Consider the following 12,712-nt stretch of genomic DNA (forward strand, 5'->3'; position numbering starts at 1 on the left):
AAATATACTATACCGATTTGATATATATAACGTAAAAAAGTGATTTAAAAATGTGTTCAATAAACACATAAAAATTTTTCGTTAGAAAATTACATTCCAAACAACATCTAATGACTTTAAACAAAAGGGAAGCCATATTAAATAAAGAAAGAAGCATTATTTTGAAGGTTTAACTTGGGTTTGTGTGTCACAACAATGGCAACCAAACGATCTCTTGCAAGACATTCTACTCAAGCTTATTCCTGAACAAAGAAATCTGATTATGACGAGCAAACAAGATGGACTAGAAAGGCTTCTTCAACTGCACTTGCAAGCTAGGAGATGTTTGATAGTCCTCGACGACATTTGGTTAACAGATGCTTGGGATAACCTAAAAGATGCAATCTCAGTTTCGGAGCATGGTACCAAAATTTTGCTAACAAACTCGTAATAGTGACGTGGCAGCATATGTTGGTCCAAATGGTTATCACTTTCTACTGAGTTGTCAGATCGAGAAAGAAAGTGGGAAGTTAGAGTTACTACGAAAGAAATCATTGTGGGAGAGCAGTGGTCAAAGTAACATTTTTATTTTTTCCCCTTTATTCACATTAAATTCATTTCATGTAAAAGGCCCGCTCCATAATTGGGCCGCCGTGTTGGACCGTAGTTCCGTCATTCATTAAAGCAATATATATATATATATATATATGTAACTACTGAAATACCATAATGGAAACATAATTCCTTTTGCATTGTTACCGTTTACTTAAACAACTTGATCCTTTTTTTTTTTTTAAGATTTATACCATCCAGTGGATTAAAAAGAAAAAAGCAACATATCTCTTAGGATAGTCTTTTTCCTAGACCATTGATAGGTCTCAAGCGTTTGGGTTGGGATACTTGCTCGGTTAATAGTCGGTCAAGGATTTTGTATTGTTGTTGAATGATAACCACAATGCTTATTTCTCATTATGGAAGATCTACTATGATTGAATCAAGGATTATATGAGAAATGAATGATAGATGCATTGATATTAAATTAGTTTTGTTTAATGCTACATAGGTTGTGTAGACACCAAAAATTTTGTATCATTTATTTTTTATCCATAATGAATTCTCAGACACCATTATTCATTATAGATGACGGAAATTGATTTCTTGAAAACACCATCACTTGGAACACCAGTTGGCATAGAAGATTTGGTTGAAAGCATTGGACAGGTTTCTAAGGAATGACCTTATGATCGTTGAGAATTTTTTTTAAAAAAAAGTCAAATACTTCTTTTTAATGGCCACAAAATGCAAAACAATGTTCTGATTATATTGAAACATGGTCTGTAACTAATCTTACTCTTCCTTACCACTGAAATTTTTGATTAATTTATAGCGAATACATATTTATCAAGAACCGCAGATACAGACATCATTCCACCCAATTTATGTCAAATTCCTTCACTTTTGTCAGCCACTTCTGAGTGTTTTGCGAAATATAAGGCTAAGCTTGCTAAGCTTGCCTGTCTGCTAGGATGCCTTACCTTAAGTGAAAGAAGACGTGAAACTTCATGAAGAACTATTTAGACATTTACATGCTCTGATGGTGTTCCACATCAGGATCACTCTAGCATATCTACACTTCATTTCGTGTGTATAAAAGGATTACAAATAAGAGTTTGTCAAACTTTTTTATGCATAAGAACAAGCTAGACCAGCTAGTGCAAAAGTTGAGTCTTTTCCTGGTTATAAGTAAAGCATAAAATTTTATCACTGAAATGACAAGAAATCAAGATGAAATGTATTTTTTGCACCTGCTTGCTCAAAAGCTTTTCTGCTGGGCACGAATGATGGGTCCATTCCCCAACTCTTTTGCAATCAACTTATCTGTAGAATTAGACATTAATCCAGCACACAGATTCCAATAGAGAAGTCAAGCACACTGTTGCAAGTATGTTAAGGTCTAGAATTCTAACCCTTTAATTTCGATTCTGTAATCCTTACACACTAAATTGTATTTCCCTCTGAATGAATCAAAATCGCCTTCAACCTGATCAAAGCTACTATCTTGTTCAAGTACTTCACACGAGTAAAGTACAACACGCGCATGAAGTACCATATGTAGTAAACCCTTGCATCCAGCAATAAGATTTGTACATATGAGACAAACATGGACACAATTACTTTACTTTTTGATATCTCACCATTAATTGTTAGTGCAAAAACAGAAGTTTTTACCTGAAGATTGCGAACTTTATTATACTCGCGTGACAGAATCTTGCTGATAGCTAAGTTCGAAACCATCCTGCACCAGTTAAAAGGAAATAAAGAGAAAGTTTTGTTGATGTTGGATCCAAAATATAAAACCTTTCTTATGTACAGTGTGTACATAGAAGATGTCTTTCAGAGGAAACATATAAAAATTTCCTCTCTTTTTATTATCCTGTAATATGCCAATCTTCATTCCATTACTACTACTATTGTCACTCTCTCTCCCTGTCTCTCTTTCTCCCCACATGCACAGTTGCATGAATTTCTTTATTTTTCCACTCTAGTTTGATAGTTAAATGAGGTAAGTGTTCAAAAACAACAGGGGGTTCAAAAGCAACAGGGGCCGTTGTTTTATAATTAAACACAGAATAATCATTTGCATGGGCTAAGCACCATGGTTCCAGCTAAAAAAGCATTGGGGCTCTAACTCAGAATGATCCAACCTCTTTGCAGACCTTATCATACTCAATGGATCCAACCTCTTTATTTGAAAGCCTACAACCTTAGACTCCTTGTAGATGTGAACTGTTTCAGTTTGTTTTAGTGATTATAATAGATAGCAAAGCTTTCATGATTCCTTAATCTCAAAAGAATAAAATCAAGGATGAGAATAAGAAAGAGATACTGCAATCAGTTTTATTCTCCCTTTTAGATATCATTAAGCTAAATAACATACCAAGTGAAACCATATCCTTCTAGACTCATATATGTAAAAATACCTAGACCATGCAGAGTATTCAGAAGATCTCGTTTTCTCTTGCTAATTAGAACTTTTTAAGCTAACAATTTTCTCAAGGTTGCCAAATTCTGTAGTCTGTGCTTAAAACTATAAACTATCATACTCTTCCCAACAATGATCCTGTGTTGACTTTTGTTCTAATATGGGGTGGAAAGAGAGGACCAAGAGATTTTGAATCTAGAGACCGTGCAATGAAGATAGTTTAATTTCTTTCAAGACGGCAGTTTCTAGTGCCTAAATTTCTACTCCTGTGAGGTTTAGCATATTTTCTTCTTATTGCTTAGTATTCTTTTTTGTATTGCAAAACTGAAGCTTTCAATAAATTCAATTTGTCCGGGAATGAATAGCACTCTATTTACAGAGAAAATGTCACTTATCACATGATGATCCAGTTATTGTATGGTTCAAGATCAATTAAAACATGGACAATGATTTCAGGTTACTGAAAAGGACATGCACAAAACATATTAGTTTACCTATTATTCTCCAGGATTCAGAGGTCACCACTGAAAGCTTATGTTACCTACTCAGGGAATCTCCCATACTCGGCCAAAATATTCCAAACTTCACACACTGGAGCTTTTACAGTGATGCTAGCAATAACACAACGGTGAACACCTCCATTTTCTTTCACAAGAAGACCAAATGATGGGTTAGACAGCTTTCTCAGACATGGCTTTCACAGGTAAATGCAAGGTTTCCTGAAGAGTCATCAGTTACCAAAAGTCCATCAAATCTACGGAGATGAACTTCATCTACCATACATGGCTTATAAAGCTTGCATACTTTTAACAAATACTGCCCAGTTACTGTTAACTCACTTGTTGCTGGAGATAAGGGGCTCAAGGTAGCCTTGACTAATTTCTTTTAATTCTCCAGTGGAAAAATCACTCTTGTCAGGCGTAACACCACTGACATCTGAACTTGTGGAAGTAAGGGAGTCTGCTAATGTTGTAACTGGAGGAGCTTCATCGGTCAATGAATTCTGGCTGTTCTTGAAACTACTTTCAGCTTTGCTACCCAAGGCTTGAAGATTCACTGGAAGATCTAAACTGATGATTCTCTCCAAGAAAATTGCAGGAAAATTGAATGTTGATGTGTGACATTTAGGTCATAACTCAAAGTAGTCATTGAGGACCTGCCAAGTCCACAAAGAGGATATTATAAACCAAAGGAAAAAAAATATTGTCTGCATCATTTGTGTGACTGAAAGAGAAGCTGATCACCTTTAGACATCATTTGCTTAAAGCTTATCTAAATAAACTATTTAGTTGTAATTGTATCAGTTGTTTGCCTATTCTGACTAGTGACGAAGTGATTTTATTAGTTACATTTTGCCTATACTAAGTGAAAAAGCCCTTGATGATTTACCATTGCAGTATCATACATAAACCAAGCCATCCAAAACAGGACCTCATACAACTGTGTGACCCAACTGTAGCATAATTGAAGAGCAAAGAAAGAATTTTGCCATTCTTTCTAGAGCAAATTATCCGGATGGCCACTGAACTTTTGGAATCGTTGAGTTTTGGCCACTGAACTATCTAAAGTTTAGATTTCGGGTCATTTCGTTAGATTTAATCGTTAACTATGCCCTTTTCTTGTCTTGTGAATCATGCAAGCACTCAGATCTGTCATGTTTAACGATGAAATCTAACGGAATGCCCCAAATCTAAACTTTAGATAGTTCAATGGCCAAAACCAGACTTTTAATAGTTCAATAGTCAAAACTCAACGATTCTAAAAAGTTTGGTGGCCATCCAGATAATTTGCTCTTCTTTCTATGATTAGCAGACAATCTGGATATCTTGTGATAAAGGAATCATCTCTCATATTGAAATAAAGGCCAGTGCTTGTGGTAATTATTTTATTTATCAGTTTCTTATAATGGTAAAAGATGGAGTTGTAATGAAAAAATAAGATAAAATAAAATAAATGACTCGTAAATATGATATATTTGTCTCTGCATAAGAAGATTAAGATGCAAGTTCAAGATACATGACAACAACAACAGAAGTGCGTAAAGTTAAAACAATTATTAGATGTGATCATCCAGATCAGTCATGAAGTTCAAATTGTTAATGCTGCAAACAGTATTATGTGATGTCAATGGTTTGTTATGCAACATTCATGGTAAAAGTAGAAGATTTGCATCAAAGAACACTTATTCTGGATCAAGCCACCATCATCTTGCAACTGTAAAAAGGAAGCAAGAAAGGAAGTAAATATGATTACATCGCAAGCAAGATGTAGAGGATGACCAAAATTTCAGGGCATGTTTGTCCATGTCAAGGTGGCATTTAAAGAAGCTTATCAATGCTATGTAAAGGTAAACAATATCATTTTCATTGAATAAAGACTCCAAAAGAAGAGGCTGCATTTTTATGCAAGAGTACCATGGGATTCATTCATCATTATGATATTATTTTAATAATTTTTGCAATGACCACCTTGATGTTAAATATATTACAAAGTTTTTTTTTTGTTGTTGGGGGCCAGATAATCCTTGCCTTCATGAAGTTCGTATGACTTTATGCTCCTTCATTCAGTTTCAATCTTTTGCACCATTTTTTTGGAGTGAATATGAGAATAGTCATTGGCGTCCCTCAGCTAAGGTTCATTAATCAATTATTTAGCACAGTTTGAGGTACATGTTTGCCAATTAGATGCAAATACAGCATGGATTGCCAAAAATGTTAAGAACCAAATGATACTTTGAGTCTGTAATCATCCTTAGAAACACAATCACCAGGAAGGAGGTGCAAAATATGTTACCACAAAATTTACCTTTTACCAGATTTGACAGATCATTTTCCTTCAAACTTCTTGAAATCACCATCAACCATGAAAAACTGGAGTTCACAATCATTTGCCTAAATAAAAGTCAGTTGCATATAGTTAAAAACTGAGATAAAGTTATCACACAAGTATGCCTAATTACAGTTACCTACTCTACCAGAAAGGACAAGCAGATAAATTCTTGGAAAAGTCTTGTTTGTCCTTAAAAGTAGTGGAAATACCAGTTCTGCCTTGCCTTCCTGTTAACTTCTCAACTAAGGGAAGGTGCAAACGAATTGAGTTTCTTAGAAGCATTGCTCGTCAGGAAATGAAAATAATAGGAAAGGAAGATGGATATGATAGGAGCTCTTTTGTTATTAGAATTTCTCCTGCATAATATCAGTAATAAAATGATGGAATATAGAAGGATAGGACAGCTCTAAAATCTTATGCATCATAACTAATATCATGGAGCTCCTTGAATGGTCAAAATATTTTTCAAGATCCCTCAGGGTCCCACGGTCAAACCTTGTATAGTCACCTTTACCCTACTCATATCTTTATCAAAGTTCAATACTTAAACATTCTTCACTTGGAGAAAGTTTCAATGTAACAGATGCAAAAGCAAATTGCAGCTCATATAGTAGACTGAAAAAATACAGTTATGGCATATTGAGTAACATAAGGCAAATCTATGATTGGAGATGGTTTTCAAAGTTAGTTCCCATCTGTTGCTTAATACAAATTTTGGTATCTTTAACTGGACATCTAAAATGGATGCCATCGCGTAGTTCAACATGCTTACTGAATTTTGAAACTCTTGGAGATCCAACACAACCCAAGCTTCTACGTGCCAATAAACAGCTCGTTGCAAGCCTTTCTGCTCCAACCAAATACATCCAGGATGTGGACAAGGAATTCTCCTGCTGACAAATGGTTATGAATAAAAAGAATCAATTAATTAATACAATCACATTTACAGGAAACTAGTAGCACATGAAGCATACCATAAAGTGATTGAACATTAAAATATCCATCATTTCCCAAGAGGCTGAAGGTGATATTACAGAAAATAATAATCAAATTGAATATGACCCATAGAAAATGTTGATGGAGTATAAAGGTACATATTAACAGAGGTTGAAAGAGCAAAAGGATTGCAATTTTTTATTATATGACAAGAACCAGAGGAAGCTTCTAATGCTCAAGGCAATGGAACATTTAAGGGCAACAAGAGACAATTCTAAAGCATTATCATAATGCATATCTAATTCCTGCAAAGCAATTTCATCCAGTGAAGTTTTTTAGTGCAATATTGTCGAAGGAAGTAAACTCTAATTACACTATATCTCCATTGATAGACTCTTGAACAACCACAGTCCAACGAAACCATTAGAGCTTAAAAGGACATTTGTAATATGAGCAATGCCATAAATCATCCGGACATATGAGACAAACACATGCTAGGATTGATTGGGGCCCTTTAAACTTATGCTTCCACAAAATTCCAAATAAATTCTGGAAAGATTTTCAGGGAATATAATGAACAAGGTAGCTGTCTACCATTTTTTTTCCTGATATAGCATGACGTTCCATTACTACATTAAATGGTCCATTGCTGGTGACTTGTACTACTAAGTCAGAATCATCTTAATCCTCTAGAGGCAAAAGATTTCAAAACGAAATGCTGTGCATACAAATAGTCCCTTATTCATATCCCAATATTCTGAGACGAAAAAGTGAAGTACTATCATTAACTTTATATTGTGTATTTCTGCATTCTAAAGCATTTAAGTTTTTGTGAATCACACCTTTTCTAGAACAATAGAAACAAGCCTAATTTCCAGTTATTCTTCAATTACAAGCCAACCGAGCTCTTTGTAATTGTGAACTGCTGCTGCAGAGTACATTCTTTTTCACTTCTCCTCTAAGGATAGCAAATTATGCTAGTGAAGAGATTGTAGCATCCTTAACCAAGAAATAAAAAAAGAACCATAGAAATGCAAGTCCAGTAGCAGCATTACCAAAAGCTTAAAATTACTCAAAGTTTGCCATCAATTGGAAGGGGAAAAAAAGTGTGTATGAGTTTACATACCCACAAGATTGGGAATGAAATCAGCAAGCTGCTCATAGTCGGTAAGGGCATCCCAAACAAAATCCCATCTACATTAACAACTACCTCAGCCGCCATTCTACTTTCCCACCATGACATCACCTGAACTACACAATGGACTTTTCTCTCCACCTATTCTTCCTCTGAATTATGTTTTTTATGTTGTTTTACTATGACTATCATTTGGAATATGACCATTGGACCTCTATTTTGGTTTGTCAGTGATGGAACACAAGGCAACACACTTCTTTTGTAGACAGGATTTGAGCCCATATATTATGCTCCTCGGTTTGCTTTCAAGATTGCCATTGAGAGTCTATACTACATGAATCGAGGTTGAAGCTTTGCTGGTAACCGTGATCATGAAGTGAAGTTGTCAGTTTGAAATATAGCGGCACCTGTTCCCGCTGATTTTCGTTGGTTAACCATATGAAATCTAGCGGCACGTGTGGCCAGCTGAAGTCCCACACCCTAGTGCCTATTGTTTGCCATATGGAGCCCCATAACAGAAGTTAGTAGTATTTAGAACTGAAATAAAGACATTTTGAATCAATTCTTTTGCACAAATTTGACACAGTAGCATACTCCATATGATGCCAGACTGTGGTTTCCAGTATGCCTAAGTTATTTTATGGAGTAATGTAGAATAGATTAGCTGCTCTTTATTATACAATTGCCCTACACAAACATCATACCTTAAAATGTTCTCAGCTAAGGGATAAAGATCACAAAACATGACAAACTAAAACTATAATCCAATTTTCTGCAAATGAATTAATTTGACATCCATAACATCAATAGGAAATAGCAGATCTTCACCTAAGGTGGGATCAAGATTCAATGAACTAACAAGACAATAAAAAAAATTAATGGAAACTATGCATGCAGTCCCCACAAATAATTACAGAAATGCAACAATCCATCTTCCAAAATCATATCCATCAAATTTTCATCTACACAAACACTTAATAGATCGTAGAAACTCCATTCTGCAAACAAAAACATCAAACACTTAATAAGCAAACCTTGCTGCACTTAGATTGAAAACATAAAATCCACACAAGAAACGCGAACATTTCTGTACAGTGAGGCCTATTAAATAAGAAGTGCTAAAAAGGAATAAAGGTGCACCTCACAGCATTCGTGGTGCTAAAAATTCCCGTCACACCCCACCCTTTCCTGGACCGGGGCCTCAACAATTGCTCCGTGTTCAATTACACGAAACAATATAGAAACTGAAACAACAAATATAGTCAATAGTCCAGCAAGTAATCTTGACGACATCAATTTAAAGGGAAAAATCTCCTCCGCCACGAGCTGCCCACCTGCAATTTCTCTAATAATCACTCAGGCCCCTGACCATCCCTCCTCCCATGATCCCTACAAGCCGCCCCACCATTGATTTCAATTACCAATAGCTCCCTAAACTACACACATCGTAACTTCCCTTCCCCCAGCAGGGTTGCGGAATACACCAACCATTCGTAGATGAACCACCGCCAACTCCATCCAACCCCATCAATGGCAAAATGGATGCTCAGTCAATACTTTTCCAACTTGGAATGCATACACAAGTATAAATGCATCGAACCAGGTAAAATTAAGAATTAAAGTACACGATTTTCTGAAATGAGAGCGAGAGAAAACTGACCTTGAGAGAAGAGAACGGGAGTTTGTTTGTGCTGGAGAAAGAGACGTTTGGGAGTTGATTTGGCGGGATAAAGCAGTTAGCGGTCAGCGTGCGTTAGGAGAGGAACGTAACCATTTTGGGTTAATTCCAAATAAACCCCTTGATGTTTAATTGAATCAATTCGCCCCTTATGCAATTATAAATTTCTCCATTAGGTATAATTTGGGCGGATGGCCCAATTTCTGGTTGAATTTGGCACGTGCAAAGCACATGGCTTCATGAGTAAACCAACAAATCCACCCCCATGCTATATAAAATGTCACAAAAAATTTTAAACAATCTTTTAAACTAATAAAATAAGTCAAGACGTGCTAATATAATAGCTTTTAAACTTATGAAATGAAATATGAAGCACGATGTACTTAATAATTACATTTTTTGAAATTATGACAAACATGACGAGATTAGTAGTCATAAGCTGATATATAGTAAAATTACATTCAACTGTGATTAACTAAAAGCTACAAAAAATTAGAATTTTTAACAACGGGAGTGACTAGATCATTTTGAAAATTTTTTTATCAGGAGCTAGTAATTAAAAATTTTGGTAATTGAGAACATGGGGGTAATTTGATTAATTCACAAAATCATATGCATTGTACATGCTTAATTTAGTTTGAAATTAGACTGTTGATCCAATTATACTTGAGTGAATGAAAAAACTATAATACCACAAGGAGTGAATTAATTCAATTAAACATTTAGGGGGCTACGTGATGAGGATGCATTTTGGGATCTCTTTTAATGAGAAGCAGTATTATGACACTGTACTGTGCGATCCCATTGAGTTTTTGTATTTGTTATAGTATTTAGTGTACCATTGCAGTAGATTGTACATGAAATATTCTATTTATATAAAACTAATTTTTTAATTAATATGATTTTGTAGGACAAGGGCCGAAACAGTTCGTTAGAAAACCGTTTGGACCAATTTTATGCAAAATGCATAAAATATAACTTTGTATACATACGACGAAATTCATTTTTAATAATGTATAACTATAGAATAAAATTTTATAAGATTCACACATGGTGTAAAAAATATAATTTGAACCATATATTTTTTTTGTTAAATTTTGTTCATAAATCTTCAGGCTGCCCCTCCTCCGATTTTGTATATCAAATAGTATATTAAAAAAAAACAAATATCACATGCGATGGTATGAGAGCAGAACAGTGCCCGCCTCAAGTCCACAAAATGGGGTTGAGACAACTTTTGCAAACTATGAAATTTTTTTTTTTTTTTAAAACAAACCTGTTTTATTCATCAAAACCAGAACACAACGCCAAGGAATCATCCAGATCCCTACATCCTAAGAGAAAAACGAAAACTACAAAAATTCTGCATGTCCAGAGATAAAAGCCCCCTGGAGCGCAGGGGCAACTGAGACGCTGACGTGAAAATAGATCGAGAGCCACACTCCACCCCAAACGTTGCGAGCGAGTCCGCCACCATGTTCCCCTCTCGATAGCAATGACCAAACTGATGGCCAGCAGAAGTAACCAGACGAACAGCACGAACAACTGGCCGAATCACCGCAGGAACCCCCCAAACCCCCTTTAAACAATTGACTAAGACCAAGCAATCAGATTCAACAAACATCTGCGAAATCCCTAAGCTGTACCCCAGCTGAAGCCCTAACAAGAGAGCCCGAGCCTCAGCCTGCAAGGAATCCAGAGAGCCAAAAGAATCCGCAAAAGCAATAATGAGTTTTCCCCTCGAATCCCTAATCACCCCACCGCCCCCACTACCACCGACCGTAGAACAACCGTCAGTGTTAAGCTTAAAAGAACCCTCCACAGGGAAAGTCCACCTCACCGCCTTAGCTACTAACACCCTTCTGGCCGAAGACAAAACCTCTAGGAACCCCTCCCACTGGCAAGGCAAAAGCGCGATCCCTGGAAAGTGGATTTGAGCTAAGCTTTGCAATTCGGAACAGATAGAAACCCGAACCTGAACCCCAGAAACCTTGCACCCCTCAAACCTGGATGCATTCCTGGCACGCCATAAGAACCATAGAATAAGGACCGGAAGAATCCGGGACACCCAGCGGAGCGCCTTCCCTTTAACAGGGGACATCCACCAATCAGAACATCGAGACCTAACGGCCACACCTCGTACAGACACTCCTAAGGAGCGCTCAAAGAACATCCAAGTCACACCCGCCAATTGACCAGTAGAGAACACATGCTGCAACGTTTCACCTTGGGCCGGCAAGCAACAATGACACTTAGAAGGACCATGAATCTGGAATTTCAGCAGCACATCATCCACTGGCAGATGGCCATTTAGTAAACGCCACATGAAGAAGGAAAATTTCCGTGGAACGGACGACTGCCAAATATAGGAACACACCCAGGAGCGAGCCCGAGCCGGGCGAACAAGCTGATAAGCAGACCTCAACGAAAAAACCCCTGAGGGATCCAAGCTCCAGACCAAAGCATCCGGGTCCGATCCAAAACAAAAGAAGGACCCCTGAACCATTTCTATAATCTCCGAGGGGAACCCCGCTAAAGCCAAGTAGTCCCATTGACCCTCTCGTAAAAAATCCGAGACCATCGCATTTGACGCCAAATCAGGATACCGCCATGCCAAAGGGCCCAAACCACTCCAGTTGTCCCACCAAAAAGCCACCTCTCCCCTAGACAGATCCCACTTTAACCATTGCTCCATCGACGACCGGACCCCAAGCATACGCTTGCAACTAGCAGACAGCTGAGCAGGAAACGGAGCTTGATTCGGGTGTCGAGACCCAAAATATCGTGCTCTCATAAATTTCGCCCAAAGAGATTGACCACACCGAAACATCCACCATAATTTACAGGAGAACGCCGCAACGACCGCCTGGAGGGACCGAAACCCAACCCCCCCTTCCTCCTCCGGGAAGCAAAGCTTCTCCCACTTCGCCCAATGACGTTTGGCACCAAATTCCGATTCGCCCCAAAAGAATCTAGCAAGCATCCGCTCGAGGTCAGAGATAACCCCCCTTGGAGGTTCCAAAACTGCCAGCATATGAATCGGCATGGACGACAATACATGCTTAATAAGCAATGCCCGCGCACTCATTGATAACCATCGGCCCTGCCAAGACGAAATTCGGTGAGATACTTTGGAGAGTAACTCAGCGAATAAAGACCTCACTCTTCTCCC

At 37.4% G+C, this 12,712-nt stretch overlaps 1 pseudogene; it reads right to left on the reverse strand.

The window, feature by feature from the left end:
- Positions 1-1,611: 1,611 nt before the first annotated feature.
- LOC113752130 lies at positions 1,612-9,390 on the reverse strand (annotated as a pseudogene).
- Positions 9,391-12,712: the final 3,322 nt, after the last annotated feature.

The sequence above is a fragment of the Coffea eugenioides genome, chromosome 11 (assembly GCF_003713205.1).
Source record: "Coffea eugenioides isolate CCC68of chromosome 11, Ceug_1.0, whole genome shotgun sequence".
Classification (NCBI taxonomy): Eukaryota; Viridiplantae; Streptophyta; class Magnoliopsida; order Gentianales; family Rubiaceae; genus Coffea; species Coffea eugenioides.